We start from the raw sequence: 805 nt of genomic DNA on the forward strand, positions 1-805 counted from the left end.
CCTTCAGGTTTAGCTCCTTTTGTGGAATCTCCTTCTCGAGATCACTGATCTCAATTGATAGCTTCATGAACCGAGATTCCATGCTGTCGATGCTCTCTCCTGGTTTCATCTTGAAGTCCTCGAACTTCTTCATAGCCACGGTGAGCTTGTTCTCCTTTTCTTGTTCGTCACCTTCACCAATTAACATCAAAGTATCCCATACCTCTTTTGCCGTTTTGCATTTTCTTACTTTCGGGAAGATGGTTTCATCTATAGCTCTAAAGAGAATGTCCTTGGCAATGTTGTCCAGGTTGTTTCTCTTCCTATCATCACTTGTCCATTCTTCCTTAGGCTTTGGAACATACTTTGGTGTGTCTTTGGTTTGAACTGCAGCGGTGTTGGCCATTAAGATCTTGACTGGTCCAGATGTTATAACTTCGGCCATCTCATCATGGAGGGCTGATAGGTACGCAAGCATGCGTGTTTTCCAGTCATCAAATCTGCTAAGATAAAAAAGAAGATGTCTCGACAACATGCTATCCATTTTGAAAATTATCTCGTGCTTTGAAAACTTTTAAAGAATTTTTTCGAAGAAGGATCTCTAGGCAATATAAACATAGGTTTATATCGATCAGAGAACTTGCTCTGATACCAATTGTTGGTCCCAAGGGGATGGGGTACAAGTCTAGAGGTGGGGGGTGAATAGACTTGTATAAGATTTTGCAAATCTTTTCAACCTCTCGTGTGTATTGGACTTAGGATGTTTAGGTCCGATACCTCACAAGATGAAGACAAAGTTTTATGCGCAGCGGAAAAGTTATCCCCT

The sequence above is a fragment of the Ipomoea triloba genome, chromosome 16 (assembly GCF_003576645.1).
Source record: "Ipomoea triloba cultivar NCNSP0323 chromosome 16, ASM357664v1".
Classification (NCBI taxonomy): domain Eukaryota; kingdom Viridiplantae; phylum Streptophyta; class Magnoliopsida; order Solanales; family Convolvulaceae; genus Ipomoea; species Ipomoea triloba.